The sequence below is a fragment of the Gavialis gangeticus genome, unplaced genomic scaffold (assembly GCF_001723915.1).
Source record: "Gavialis gangeticus isolate Ggan-Ray unplaced genomic scaffold, GavGan_comp1, whole genome shotgun sequence".
Classification (NCBI taxonomy): Eukaryota; Metazoa; Chordata; order Crocodylia; family Gavialidae; genus Gavialis; species Gavialis gangeticus.
In genome coordinates, this window is record NW_017728998.1 from 43,748,968 (window position 1) to 43,763,985 (window position 15,018).

The 15,018-nt window shown below is 47.0% G+C and overlaps 1 protein-coding gene across 1 annotated transcript in view; it reads right to left on the reverse strand.

Annotated features, from left to right (window-relative positions):
- Nucleotides 1-15,018, reverse strand: part of ZNRF1 (zinc and ring finger 1) — a 151,740-nt gene that overhangs the window by 136,081 nt on the left and 641 nt on the right. The gene's annotated exons all lie outside the window — the stretch shown is intronic.

Genomic DNA, 15,018 nt, shown 5'->3' on the forward strand with positions numbered 1-15,018 from the left:
AGTCCTGCATGGGCTGCAAGTGCCTGCAGCAGGGAGCGCTGGCCACAGGGCGGGCGAGGGGCCACTTTTCCCAGCACTCTGCACCAGCTTCCCTGCCAGCGAGCAGGGGGTGGGGCTGCGCGCTGCCCCCCGCCTCTACCGCAGGGCTGGGGACTACTGGGAGTGAGCAGGTACAGGAGCCAATGGGAGCATGGGGTACGCACTGATGTCCCGGGGCCAGTGCCGGCAGGGCCCAGAGCAGGGTGGCAGGAGCGCGGGGGCCCAGCCGGCAGGACTCTATGGAGCCAGGCCAGTTCCCCCCTCTTCCTGCTGGTGCAGCCCAGCCGAGCTCCACAAACCCCTGCCAGCCTGTACCCCGCTTTGGGCCCCACCACTGCTGGTCCTGGGACACTGGTCCCAAGACATTGGGACACTGGTCCCAAGACGATGACCAGGGGGCGGGGCACCTGTCAAGTGGTGGGGCTACCCATGTGGCCCTCGACAGCCTGCCAAAACTGGGTAAGCAACCCACCGCCCGAAATAACTGCCTGCCCTTGCATTAGATGCACCTTTTCAGCAGCCCTTCCCCACCTCAGTGGCATTTTGTTTCTTGAGAAAGACCACAGTTACATGTTAAGAGTCTTTAGAGGGAGCCCAGGTCCCCATGGAACACCAAGGAGGGCACTGCATCACTTAGCAGCAGCCCACAAATGAGAGACAGGAAGAAGCATGGCTCCTTTGAAGAGGCAGCTAAATACTTGAAACCTTAAGGGATATACTAGCAAGGTAACTGGTCCCACAATTAAGCTTACTTGCTACACTTTGGTCAATCTGCAAGACAGCAGGCTTGTAACTGGGAGCTCCCAGAAGAGAGTAGAAGGAAGGCATGCCACGCATGTTGATGCATATGGATGGGTATTTGGGGCAGGAGCTGTGTCAACCTGGCAGTGTGTGGGGTTCTGTGTTTTTCAGGATCGAGAAGGAATAGGGCATGTTGTTTTACATTTAGGTTATATTCAAATTTAGGGGCCTGGCAACTTCAATTATTTGGTGTCCCTTTAAAAGTTCCAATGGAATCCCAGGCACACAGAAAGCAGCTGAAGCTTGGATCAAGCCAAGTTGCAGCACATTCATGAAAACGGGACAAAACACATTGCAATGCACTCCAATTCAAATGAGTGCCATACCAACTTCTCAAGGGAGGTTACTGCAGTTGCATAGGTTTTGTGATCTTTTGCTATTGTTTTGTCTTGGTTTAAAATTGCAAAATGTCAGAGATCAACTAATCAAAACCCCACACATAACACTGGCATGTACAGTGACGTTGTAACACTCCTTAAAATCTCTTCTGACGTGAACAGTTCTCCCTCCTTCCATTGATGGACAGCCATGGAATGGAACACATCATCTAGTCCTCACTTCCTGTGCTGAAGTAAGGTAGAGCACCATTCTGGGCATTGATACACATACATTGTTGAGTCTTTTCTGCACATTAGCTGCTGCGCACTGCACTGCATCACATACAATTGTATAAGCAGCGAAATGCAGGTCAGCGCACAGAAAATGGTGACAATGTGCTTTTGAATTAACACACCTTCGATGTGTTTTAGTTCAAAAGCCCATCACCGCCATTTTCTCAGTGCTGACACGCATTTTGCTGTTTATACGAATGCATGCGCTGCAACACTAGGCAATTTTAAAAATGCCTGGTGCTGCAGTGCAAGCATGTGTACAAACGCCCTCTGCTCTTAACAAACTGCCACACTCCATTGCAGAGGCATTACAGGGGCAGCAAAGCAAATTCTACCTGCTGCCAGGAAGCATCGTACTTAGGGACTGATCCTCCTAGATGACAGTCTTAGAGAAACCTATACTTTACAGAGCAGGAACTTAAGAAACCAGACTACAAATGCAGGGTTGAGCCACAGCCCCTTGCAGACAGACTCAGAAATGCCACTTTGTATCATTTATAGAACTGACTTGGGCATCCCAAGTATGTCACCCCAATTTAAAAAAAAACTTGTATGCAACAGTAAATTCTGCCTTTGTTCCTAATCTTGTCTTCCTTCACTCCCAAACCCTGTACATTTCCATGCATCCCTCACCGCCCAGCATCACTCTCTTCAGAATGTGGAAGAACACCATGGTAAATCCACACATCTTCCTCATACAGTTATACCCTTTTCATAGGACACATAGACATTACCAAACCAGGACCCCAGATTCAGTTCAACAAAAGCACTGGCCAGCAGCTAGTTGCCTTAGGATGGTATTTTCCCCCATAAAGCTTGTGTACAGAAAGCAGCAGTGCTATGGCACTTTAACTCAAAAATGCTGAGGCATCTAGTGCACGCTGGTGGCTTAAACCATCCACACCCTAAGCAGGGAGCAATGCTGCACAACAGTACTATGCAGCTGGCCAAGGCAAACACAAGATGTCTTTACCACAGAAGAAGATTCAGTTTCAAGTGGCTCCCCGTTCCAACCGTCAGTCTGTCTGCGGAGACAGAAAGAACAAAGGGAAGCTAAGCACATACAGCAGGCAACTACGCCACATGCTCAGCCTTGTGCTTGATGTACTACTCTGATGTTCCTGCTCCCTCGGTATAAGGCTGCTTTTGCCAGACAAGAAATTCCCCAGTGCCAGCCCTGTGGCAAGTGCCATGCTGTAAAGAGGTCAACATAACTTCTAACTATTTTTTTAAAGGGTGAGAAAGTTGCCACTTACAACATAACTGGTCAACATCTGCATGCTTCTATAATCATACAAGTATGCTAAATCACTAATTTAAAGCTGAATGAAACGGGGTTAACACTACAGCAGCTTATCTCCCTGTACACCATTACAGGAATATGCTGAAATAATAGCTATGCTGGAGCATTTTATATTGGTTATCACTTGATACCAATATAATCGTTGCATCTGTCCACATCCCCAACTGCCTAGTGCTGGCACAGGTCATGGTTGAGGTACATTGCCAGAACTATTCAAAGAGCCCAGCTCTGGTGCAGTAGTGAGTGGTTGGGTCAGGATGAGAAGAGCAAGGAGGGCCATAGATCAGAATTGAGAGAAACAATGCCCATGAATCGAGAAAGCTTGCTTGCACTCTGATCTGTCACAAGCTCTCAAAACCTTGCCTTCATGCAGCAGGTAGACTTCATACACCTTGAAAGAGGTCTACAGGTGAAAAAACAGTTTTAAGTGGGTTGAAGATGGAAAACTGCCTGTTGGCTGCTCTAAACAACAGAGCCAAAATAACATGGAAGGTGCCTCTGGCACCTTAGCTCCACAGCTGAGAAGGTATGTGAGACTTGCCAAAGAAGTGCTGATCTATGGCCTTGCTGCCATACAAGCGTGTGGGATGGAGGAAGAGCATGAGTTGCACCAGGAAATGCTCTGCTGCAGTCTGGTTACTACAGAAACACAACCACCTAGCCATGTCTCAGAAGGTTAGATAAAGGAGAAATACCCTGCCTTGCAGATCCTGCCCTTGAACATGGCTGTTCTGTTTTCAGTGGTAATCTCCCCCTACACTCTTCAGCATTTCTGATATGGTTTCATCTCTGCAATACGATGGAGCCATTCTGACTCATTCTCTTTGGACCAGCGCTGTCTTGTGTATTTCCTGCTTGCTTTCTTCGGCATGAGTAAGGCTGCTGGAGGTGGCTTTGATAGATATATCTATCTTTTTGAGAAGTGGAAAACTGAAGCATCAGAAATACGAAGCACTGCTTCTCACAGGCGGGTTCAGAGGAACAATCCCTCTGAAAGCGACAGGATCCCACCTACACAAGAGTCAGCCAATCTGAAAGCAAGGAGATGCTGCCTTGAATAACTATCAGCAGCTGCCTGGTTATGCAGCCAACGCAACACTTACTTGTAAGGTACACTTACTGTTATTTTTCAAGCAACGCTCACAGCTACTAAACCAACATTTTGCACATCAGTCACTGGCAACACACTGCCCTTCTCTGTAATGAAGTTACTTCCTGTCTCTTCCCCTCTGCCTCCCCCATACTCAGTGCACTGCAATGCCTCCACCCAGAGCTGCAGCTAGCATTCCCTTCCATGCCGCCACCCAAAAGAGTCAGAAAGAGATGCTGCTGTTATAGAGATTTCACCACAGCATGATATCTGTGAGCAAGAACCTCCTCAGCATCCAATTGTTTGTTAAATGCTTGAGGAATCAGTATTAGACTAGGGAAGCACCAATAAAGATCTTCTTGGCTGATACCAATAGCTGATTATTAGACTACTATATTGGCTGATGCCAACCCGATAACCAATTTATTTACAATGCCTTGCATTTTAAAGTACTGACATAAATAAACTTTTTTTTTTTTTTAAACATGATCCAGCAGCCTCCTGTGTCATATGTATCAGTGTCCATGCGCTTAAAAATGGCAGCAAGGGTGCTTGAACTAAAGCTCAAATGAACTTTAGTTCAAGCACCACCATTTTTAAGCGTGGGGACGCTTTTAAGCAGAGCAAAGCTAATCAAAGTAGAGCTGAGCTGAGCAGAGTGAGGGCAGATGCAGGCTGCCTGCTGTGAGCTCGGGGCTCTCTGCCCTGCTGCCTCTGCCCTGGGAGCCCCGAGCTGGTTCCGCACCCCCTGCCTGCCCAGCAACAGGGGCATGACCCGCTGCCCCCCACTGGTGCCCAGCAGGCAGGGGGTGCACAGCTGGCACAGGGCTCCTGAAGGAAAGGCAGCAGAGCAGAGCGCCGAGCCCAAAGCGAGCACCCTGCATCCATGCCATGCACAAAACTGGGGGGAAGGGGTATATGCCCCCTCCATGCCTTCCCTGACAGTGGAGGGGAGGAAGCAACCCCACACCTCCTGGATGAGCCTCCCATGGCTCTGTCCCATCCCCCACCCAAGCTCCCATGCACCGCCCTGGATGGACAACAGCCCCAGCTCCAGCCCCACTCCCTCCTTTACTGTGGGGACCTCAATCTGTGCGTCATCCCCCCACCCCTTCCCCTCCACACACTTACCTACAGGGAGCTGCTCTCCATGCTACCCAGCTGTATTCCTGGCAACGGGTATGCATGCAACCGCACACATACATGGGACACAACCTGCGTCTCACTCCCAGCAGCCACAGGCAGGACCCCTTGCAGGATAGAATGCTTCCCCCCTGCAAGGGGAAACTTGATATTTCCTGAGGGATCCCATGCATCCAGGACCCCAGGCCCCACGGGGGAGAGAAAACCCAGGTGTCCAGGGCCCTGGTCAGAAGGCATAATTATTGGTAAACATTATCAGCTGCAACAGCCAAAAAAAGCCGATAATGTCATTCCCCCTTTTATCAGTGCTGATCCACTAGGCCAGTGGTCTCCAAACTTTTTTGATCGTGCACCCCTATCAGTAAAAAATTTTTGAGCATGCGCCCCCGATATATGTATTTTATATAAATATACATATAAATAGAAGTGCTAATATTTTCTTCCCGCACCCCAATGGATCGTCTTGCACGTACCCCACTTTGGAGACCACTGCGCTAGGCAACTGATACATCAGCACACCTCTGCATTAGACCCATATCATCTTGCCATGTATATATACCACTCATGTTTCCCCCTAGCCAAACATCCCTCTGGTCCCCAAACTACACCTAAAGGCAAAAAGGTTAGTTGCTAGCAGGCATTTATTAGAAGATAGAAGGTTTTTGTTTCTTTAAAACAAATGCTCCTTATTTGTTCATTCAACAGTGGCATACCCAAAGATTGCGCCAGCCTATACCAGTACTGATAGGCTCTAAACTCAATGAGCTAAGATTTTAAAGCCACCATCATTGGGAGATGGCAAGTAGCAAGGGTAACCACCTGAGAAACAGATACTGGAAATACCAAGGGCAGAACTCAATCAGTCTTTATGGTACAGGAGATAAGCTAATACAAAGAGAGGAGATAGATGTTTTTTTGATACCACCAGACACAAAAGAAAGGGAAACGTGAAAAGCTCTGAAATGTCAACCCTAACCCCAGTTTGTTCCAGGCAGCATGGCATTCCATGAAGCAGAAATTTACCTAGCTCATCCCACCCCAGCAGAGCACCTCTGCAATGAAACAGGTAGGCCCAACAGTAGGAGTTCTTCACTTCAGACACGCACCATGAACCTCCCAAACATCTTGGCACTGAGCCACACACAATGCCCACGTCTGGCAGCATGACAGCAAGCAGGTACACATGCAAAGAAAGGAACCAAATCAGTGTGGTGACTTGATGATGAATTCTGAAATAAACTGCGATCCTGCTCCCCACCATGCTAGCATGTGAATAAAAGGAAGATTTTTAAAGGCATAAATAGCATTCTACAGCTAATTCTCACCAACTCTCCATTGGTGTTAGTATCTACACACGTGCCTTTGAAATTCTCGTGAGCTCTTAGTACAAAGCAGGCACTCTCACCTTGATCACAGGTTTTGCACAGAGAAGGGCATATACTGTAAGAATTAAACTAGAAATTCTACCATTAGCTGTTCTAGTCACAGGTCAGGGGAAACCACAAAACTAGCTAGAAGCAGGAGCACAGCAAGCAAGCCACAGGCCATCTCCGCTTTAAGGCCCCAAGCTTGCAAAAAAGATTATGTCCCAAGAGCCAGTTAGATTTCAAAACAAGTGGACAAGCATGTGGGCTGTCCAGAAGCCAGTGGCAATTGCACTGAAGCTACTGACCTGTTCCACTTGCATGCACCCCCTTCAGCTCAGAGGTGTACACATACCTATGTGAGATGGGGTGACAAAGCTAGCAGTCCCTTCACAGCATCTGATGACATAAGCTGTTACTTACAAAAGCTTACGCATCTCTGATTTAACTGGTGTATAAAGGTACAACTCTACCCTGTCCTCTGCCTGACTTCAGGCTAATGTGCAAACTACCTCTGGTCTCAAAAACTGAGACCAGAGTTGGGGAATCAAAAACAAAAAGAAGAATCAGGCCAAGTGCCTAATGCAATAGCTTGTATCCATTAGCCCAGTGGTACTCAACCTTTCTAGACACAAAGCACCCCTTGTTAGACCCAAGGCACTACTCTTTAGGCTTAAGGCACTCCCCAGAAAATGCTGGCTCTTAGTTTTAACTAGTCTTTTGACTATGGGAAAATAAGAATACAGCAGAGTTGCATCTTATGGGGGGGGTTACGTTCTGAAGTCAGCGCGTAAGGTGAAAATCGTGTATAGTCAAAATATACTGTCCCAGGAACAGCGAGAGGAGGGACCGGGAAGCCCCGCCCGTGATGTGTACGTATGTGAGGCGCAGCACGAGAAAAAACACGAGGGAACAGCAGAGGGAACTGCTCACTCATTGAGCAGAATGGCGGGTGAAATCATCCACACTATTTAAATAGTTATTCAGCTATACGCCAAGCACATATAGTTGAATTCGCGTAAGTTAAATGCACATATGATGCAACTCCACTGTACTTTTTCTGTTGCAAAGAACTCAGAAAGACCACAGTGGGTCAGCATGTTAAATACAATGGATTCCTATTTGAAATCTCAGGGTTTATTTTATGAATCTTGTTTTCACATCTAATGCTATTAACATCATGTGGCACCCCACAGCACCCTGGTTGGAAATCCCTGCCTTAGCTTTTGTCTTTAGAGCTACCTGTATAGCCTTCAGTATCTCCAGGCTCTATTTGGCATATTTTAATATTCTTCAAAGCAGAAGATCATAAAGCTAACTGAAGAAAGGATGACTCTCAGTGTGAAAGCTCCCAGCAGATAGCTCTGCTAATTACTCTTGCTCTCAGAGTCCTGGGCTCAGACAGAACTCTACAAACATCCCTTCGCCTACATTTTGCACAGCCCCAGCTGTGCCACCCCAGCCCTCACCTCCTTCTGCCAAAACTCAGGTAATTCACTTCAGTTCTACCTTAAACCTCCTCCTGATTCAACAGCAGTTACACTGGTTGGAGTGGTACATGGATGTATAGAAGTGGGTCCAAGGAAACAACAAAACCGTATCTACAAAGATGAAAGACAAAGAATTAACCTTCTACATCCCTTCCTGCCACAGCACAGCACAGCAACCCTGTTCTACCTCTGTTGTGTTCCATGGACGACCAGCCTCTTAAGATACCCTGCCATTATCCATTACTATCCTTTGTTGGTAGCCAGATAGACTTCTACATTCCATTTAACTAAATTTTTCTTCTGCATTTATCCTCCACACTGCTGAAGGATCTGTTCCTACTTACCGTGTTTAGGGTACAAAACTCACATGAATCTGTAGTTTATACAACTGAAATAGCCATGGTATGGAAGCAGTAAACGGTAGAGCAAAAAATACAGAATGCGGCCTTTGGAAATTTCTGCAATTGCTACTAATTTTGCAACAGGGCAAAGATTTCCATAATATCATCTTAATCTTGTACACCATAGGGTCAAAATATAAAGTCAGGATATCTGCCAGTGACTCTGCGTGAGCTGTTTACAAAGCAATCTCATGACTTAACATGACCATCAAATCCAGAACAACACATTCTTTAACAGTCAGAACAGGGACTGTGATAACAACATTGTGGGATTCAAATTTTTATTCCCTCTACAGAGACCCCAACTGCAAGCCTGTCTCCATATATTCAATTTATGAAACAAAACACAGGTAATTTCTCTGTCACCAGCAGTAAATCAAGCCAAGGTGAGCAGGAGACAGATTGGGCACAGGTAAGACAAGAACCAAAGGGCTATTCTGAGAGTTCCCTTATGTTCAGAACTAAGCTTCCACCTTTTTGCTGTGCCTGCAAGTTTTCTACCAAGTACACCTCATTATTCTCCTAGGCCTAGAGAACTTGTCCTGATGAAACTTTGGCACAGAGGAGATGTTTCATGGATTGGATAATGCAAGCCTCTCAGAAAGGCCTGACTAAGCTTCTTTGCATGAAGACAAGGTACTTTTCTGAGTGATTTTAGGGAGCGATCACTGCACAGGTTTGGGGGGTTTTTTCCTGCAGAGAGATGGGGGGGCAGGGTTGCTTCTCTGGAAATCTCTGAATTATTAACTCCTGTGGGAAAAGATATTTAGCAAGATGCAACAAGCCTTCTGGATTCTTTTATTGTCTATTAATGGGTCTAGAAATCCTCCCTTTTCCATCACAGCTCTCTCCATATCACTTGCATTTCACCCAGCTCTATTCAGTGGCTGTATACTCCAAGCCTCCCATTACAGGCACATCACACACTACTCTCTCCAAGTCACAAATGATGAGCAGTGCTTTGCATAGCTGTTAAAACCAGGCCACTGGCTCCTGAGCATGGAGGCACTCTGCATTGGCAGCTAGCTCCTCTCTGTGCTCCAGGCCCAAAAAGTTTTCCAAGCCATGGCCTCAGGCACTGAGCACAACTCCCACTCACATTGCTGGCTCTGTGAACTCCCAGAAACTCAGAAACTAAATTTCTGGAGAACTATTTTCTCTAGCACTTTCACCTCTGCAAACTGTAGGCCCCATCCTCCTCTGTACACAGCTGAGTAGCTCAGGAAGCTGTTTTGTTTTGCCCAAGGGAAATGCTGGCTGAGGCCTTATATTTTTAGAGAACAGATTCACTAAAAGCACCAACTTCCGTGCAGCTGCACCCCAAGCATCAGGCTGGACCACCAAGCTTCATGGCTGCCTTTGTAAAAGAGAAGTTCCATATTGCAGGAAGAGCCTTTTAAGCAAATTAAACTTAAGGGGTAGATGGGGGGGATGGGTAGGGACTATTTGAGACCAGCCAGACTAGCCTGCGGCAGGAAAGGGACCCTCTTGGATGAGTTCCCAGCACTACCATAGGCAAGGGACCAGTCCAAATGAAGACTGAAAAGGACAAAGGAGCTGTCAGCCATTGAAACTCCCTTGAGGCAAATGCCAAAAGCTGGGGTTGGTCACTCTTGCTCCTTTGATGCCCTATCACAAGTCTGACAAACACAAACTGCCCCAAAAGGACAGTAGACTGCTTTATATGCATGACAGTCACACACCAGAGAGACAGTGAGGCTCCGGATTTACCTGGCCTCAGAAATGTAGACAAGGCCAGCCCAAAAACCACTGCAGAAATCTGCTCTGGGATTTTTCTTAGGAGAAGCATCTTCCATTAGACACAATATGAGCCCAGGAGAGATCAGAATTACCACAGAATGTCACCTTCATGTACACAGTCTAATACAATGAAGAATGTGACGACTATTTTGTGTTAGAGCAGGAAGCGTGTGGTCTCCTTCCCACCCCCCTTGCAAGTCTGCATCTTCTACAGATGCAAACAGGACAATTTTAAAATGGTCAATTCTAATCTGCTATTCTTGGGGCCAAATTATTCTACCTCTCAGTATTTTGATCTGTAAGACTACCTGACAAGAGCACTGAGGGATATGGGGGTGGTGGGTTGGGAGAAAGGAATAAATAAATAAAACCAGATTTCAGACCCAATTCTGATTTCTCTTGTACCAACGTAAGTCAAGAATAACTCCACCAATTGTAGTGATGTTACATGGATGTAAACGCAGATAAGGACCACACACAGAGTACATTAAGGAGAGGCAAATCTTGAGCTACTTTTGACAACACTGATCTAGTCTTGTGCGTGTGCACAAGCAGGTGAGTTAAGCTCACCAGCTAATTTTAAGCCTTCACGATCCAAGATTTTTGACTCAACAGCAATAAAAGAGAACTGGTACAAAACCATTTCAGGGAAAAAAATTAAAACTGTTAGACACAACCAGAGGCTAACTAGTTTTATCTTGTGCTAACCTATAGGTTCCCCTCTCCTCCTTGCCCATTACGAGAGGTCACCCATGCCTGTCTGATTTGGCATACAAAACATATAAAAAAAAGCTACTTTTTCAAGATGGGGATTCCCCATGGATTCCAGCATATAACTTGTTGATCTAAGTTTAAAAACTTTTAGCAGTATCTTTTCCTCGTGAGGCTTCAGGTCTTCCCTGGCCAGTTGCAGTGTCTTCACTCCGATGATGCATGCATTTGATTGATTCAAAATGAACAAACGAGACACATTCCTCTCCCCCCACAATGCCATATTAATAAAGTGAAACCTTTATAGTAGGCTTATGTGAAGCGGCAAGTATTCACTTCGGATTCAGACGATTTGGAGGACAGTGATTCGATTCAGAGATTCGAATCACTGTCCCATTTCGATTTGGCTGAATCAGATCCAAAAGATTTGGCCCTACTTCGGAGATTTGGCCATAGACTAAACAAGCAGCTGACAGCTGCCTCCAGCTGGTAAGTCTGTTGGGGTTGCAGGGAGGGAAGGGGCACAGGAGAGGGAGGGATCAGGGCTGGGACTGGGACAAGCTACCCACCTGAGGCGAGGAGGGAACATTAGTTGGGGAGGGGGGCAGGGGAGCATGGGATGCAGGCAAGGAATCAGTGGGAACGGGGGCTCTGCCCTGTTGCTGCTTGCCCTGCTGGCACAGGGGGGCATAATGCAGGTGCAGCTGACTCTGGGCAGAAGGGAGCAAGTGGCAGCAGGGCATAGGCCCCACTCCCAGTGCCGCCACACCTGCATCCCGTGCTATGCCATGCCACACCACCCCCCCACCAGGGGTGCTGGTTGACAAGTGGCAGCAGGGCAGAATCCCTGCTCCCAGCGCTGATGTGGGTGCAGCAGGGCTGGAAGCAGGGGCTATGCCCTGCTGCCACTTGCCCTCTTCCGCCCAAAACAAGCCGCACCTGCGTTGTGCCCCCTCCACTGTGCTGGCTGTGCAAGCGGCAGGCAGCTAGGCGTAGCCCCCGCTACCAGCGCTGTCGCACCCACATCCCGTGCTTCCTTCCCACCCCATGCCGGCTGGGCAAGCAGCAGCAGAGCAGAGCCCCCACTACTAGAGCTGGGAGTGGGAACTGCGCTGCTGCCGCTTGCCAGCTGGAGCTGGGGGACGGGTGCTGCTGCCTCTTGCCACCCGGAGCTGGGGGACGGGTGCTGCTGCCTCTTGCCACCCGGAGCTGGGAGACGGGTGCTGCTGCCTCTTGCCACCCAACACAGGGGAACATGGGTGGGTGGTGGGTATGGCAGCGCTGGGAGCAGGGGCTATGCACTGGTGCCACTTGCCCCCTTGTCCGGAGCGAGCCACGCCCCAGCTCAGCAAGCAGCAGCAGGGCAGAGCCCCTACTCCGAGAGCTGTTGCACCCACATCCTGCACCCCCTGTCCCCTTCCCCCATCCTGGCTGGGCACCTTGTCCCAGCCCCAATCCCTCCCTCCCCCAGTCTCTTCTTTCTGAAGAGACTGAGCCCCTTCAGAAAGCCATTCCTCTTATAAGCTGTTTGGGGCTAGCTTGTCTCATCGAACAAGGATGTGGAGAGTGAGCCAGAATGGGTCTTCATCTCTTCTGTTGTCTTTTTGCACAGCTGCAATACAAGATCTTCATAAAAGTAAGCGATGATGTACAAGGAGAGAGCTTTAGAATATGCTACTTCCTTTGTATGCTCAAGCACAATATCCAGGGAGCTTGGAACTGCCCCAAATTGCAAGTTGAAAGTATGGCTTGGTCTGTAACTGCAAACTTAAGTCTCCTGGCCATTCCTCGGAAGCCCAAAAGAATGAATCCAATGACATGTCCTTCCCCCACCTTCTCCCTATTCCATGATGCTTGTCATACAATCCTCTTCTCTCTTTTCAGAGTGTTCTCTATGCTAGAGGGTTTTTCCTGTTGTTCAGAAATGAAGCAGCAGGTAATAGCTAGTGGCCAGTCTCTATATCTGCCAGGCAATAAACCATAATCCCTGGAAGCCCAAAAGGCTCCTCTCACATCAACTACCCAGTTAAAGCAAATTATAACAAAGGACCAACACCCTTTGGGGATCAAAATACACTCACTTCCAATATAGCTCAGCATGTTAGCAAATCCCTGACTTCCATACTCAAGTCATCCTAACAAATGGATGAGAAAGTCACACAAGCGAATGTCAGAGTTCCTCTACATTTACCAAAGATTTGCTGTTTCAGCCTTTCCACTGTGGCTAATAAAGCCATTTGATTCCAAGTGGTGGGGGGGGGGGTCATCAAAAGCAGAACACCTAGTAAGAGGTATTGAATGTTTCTTTCTCCAATGAAGATGAAAGGCTATGAGAAATTTCAGCAATACTTGTGTGCGTCTTTTCTTCCTCCTCTCCTCCTCCCAAAACATAAACACTCCTCAAATCTGCAGCATGAATGTGACAGGAAGAGGGTTAATCATTTCAAACTAGCTTTCAAAAAGGTTAATGCTCTACACTTTTACTTAGCAGCACAGGAAGCAACACCCCAAGGAAAAGGCTATTGGCTCATATGTAACAATGACAATAAGCTGTTCAAAGTTTCAGAGCAGAGCCACAATATTTCATAGGACCCCACAACACACACTGAAGAAACCTTTAGTGATTGCAGAATTTCCCAATCAGCACAGCCATTTGCCTCCACATTTTAGAGGGCAGTAGTGTTAACTCAGCAGAACTTTGCCAATTCAAAATAATGACTGGGAGACCCATGAGGTTTTACTTACTAAATTTGCAAAATGCAGTAATTGAACACACATTAAGAGGTACAGATTCTGCCTCTCAAAAGTGTATTTTGAGAGTTTGGATGTAATTGTTCACTATGTTAACAGCTGACTAAATGTTACCAAGGGTACACCATGGTGCATTTTGTCTAATGAAGCCTTAGCTCTCATGACAAGAGTCTTTGAAATAAAGCCTTTCCTGAAAAGACATGACCATCTTTTGGTAAAAATTTGTGATATTCTACTGCAGAACAAAAAAACTGCTTTCATATGGTAACTTTCCTAGGACCTTACAGAATCTTCTTTTTAAAAGAGAAAAAGAAAGAAAGAAACAGAGAAAGATGAAGTGTTTGGATCATGTTACATAACAAGGCAACTGAGAGTAGGTCTCAAGAATCCCAAGTCCTTACCCCACACACTTCAACAACCAGACCTTGCTGACTGCCAAACACAAATGCCTTGATTATCTAAATAAACAGTAGCATAGCTGGCAACATGCTGCATTAGAGGACATTAAACAGATTCAGTGCAACTGAGAGCAGCAGCCCCTAGGATCTGCGGGAGGGAGAAAAGAGTAGAAGTGCAAGTCTTGCTTTGAACTTCATTCTCTTCTGCCCATGCTTCAGTCCATAATCAAAAGCCTTCCTGAAAAGGAGGCATTTGTCCCAAGATATACTAGGAGATTCTCAAGAATAGTAACAATGTTTGGAAGGGAAAGAGGATGGAGGATTGGGAAAAGGTCCCAGACTACAGTATTCCAGGAAACACAAGGAGACATAACCCTGAAATGACTGCTGGGAAGGAGGACTCCCACCTCATTCTCTGTAGCTAGCCAAAGCTACGTCAGGGATACAGTCTTGCTGGGAAAGCAAACTTTCTGCCCTAAAGCCTGGCCACTGTAATGGCCCAAGAGTGAAGATCAGTAAGGGGGGGAGGGAAGCCTCATCTCTTCCCTCAGCCTGACAAGTTTCCTGTAGCAGGGCCTTACTGGCTCCCCAGTTTTCTCAAATAGGCAAGTGGTTTCATTCTCTCTGCTTCCTCCTGGGCATCAAAGCTCTAGCCTCTTCTTAGCCCATCGTCAGAAAAAATAAGGCAGGCCTCTCTTCTCCTTCCTGTTTACTGAAGTCAATAAGGGTCCCTGCAAAGAGCCCCTTTCCAAACAGGGTATTGAAAGCTGGTCCACTAGCATGAATCATAGTGATTGTACGCAGCTGCAGAACACTTTCCCTCAAGTTCCCCAGGAATGACAGGCCTCTGCTTTATATTTTATGATCCAAATCAACACCCTCTAAAAAGTCTCTTCATTTCTCAGATCAGTTCATATCTTGACCTTGACCCAAATCCTACAAGTTCATGCAAGCCTCAGCTGTTACCCAGCTACTGTGGCTGTGACATGGAGTTGGAAGCAGTCAAGAGAGTTCCTCTTCTACACACTAGCCCAATTCATGGAAACAGACAGCTCCTAGCCAGACATCATCCAGCTGGGTAACAAGTTTCCCTGTCTAACTTTCTTCTAATTAAAAAAGGTTGCTGCAATCTGCTTTTTTTTTTTTTTTTTTTTT